Source organism: Humulus lupulus, chromosome 5 (assembly GCF_963169125.1).
Source record: "Humulus lupulus chromosome 5, drHumLupu1.1, whole genome shotgun sequence".
Classification (NCBI taxonomy): Eukaryota; Viridiplantae; Streptophyta; class Magnoliopsida; order Rosales; family Cannabaceae; genus Humulus; species Humulus lupulus.
Genome location: NC_084797.1, coordinates 68,325,895 through 68,326,627, shown reverse-complemented (window position 1 = coordinate 68,326,627; position 733 = coordinate 68,325,895). Strand labels below are relative to the sequence as shown.

At 43.2% G+C, this 733-nt stretch overlaps 1 non-coding gene across 1 annotated transcript; it reads left to right on the top strand.

Moving 5' to 3' along the window:
• The first annotated feature begins 306 nt into the window (after nucleotides 1-306).
• LOC133781136 (small nucleolar RNA R71) lies at nucleotides 307-413 on the top strand. Its single transcript, XR_009869930.1, has one exon. It is a non-coding gene; the product is annotated as a small nucleolar RNA R71 (small nucleolar RNA).
• Nucleotides 414-733: the final 320 nt, after the last annotated feature.

The following is a 733-nucleotide window of genomic DNA, read 5'->3' as shown; positions in this document are numbered from 1 at the left end:
AATTCACACATAGTTTGAGCTTGCATCACGGGGGTTGCCATTGTACTGCCTTGCAGCTGTTTAGTCAAAGCCTCAACTTGAGCAGTTAACTTAGATATTGCATCAATCTCATGCAAACCAGCCACTTTCTTCGAGTTACCTCTTTCACTAGGCCACTGTTGATTGTTAATAGCCATTTCTTCTAACAAATCATACGCCTCATTGCCGCTTTTTCTCATAAACGCACCACCAGCTGCTGCATCAATGAGTGTGCGAGTAGTACCGCACAACCCATTATAAAAATTATGGACTAGCATCCATTTCTCTATTTCGTGATGCGGGCACTTTCTTATCAATTCTTTGAATCTCTCCCACGCCTCATATAGAGATTCATTATCCAGCTGGTAGAAGTTGTTGATCTCCCCCCTTAGCTTAGCTGCCTTGGCTGGAGGGAAGAACTTGGAGAGAAACTTTAGTGCAAGATCATTCCATGTATTGATTGAGTTAGGTGGCAAAGATACCAACCAACTCTTGGCTCGCTCCCTCAGAGAAAATGGGAATAATCTGAGTCTGATTGCATCATCACTGACTCCATTCATCTTAAATGTCTGACAGAGCTCCATGAAGTTAGAGAGATGCATGTTTGGGTCTTCAGTGGGTAGTCCCCCAAACTGGACTGTGGATTGAACCACCTGAAGTATGGCTGGCTTTATTTCAAAATTGTTTGCATCTACGGTGGGTTGTCTTATACAAG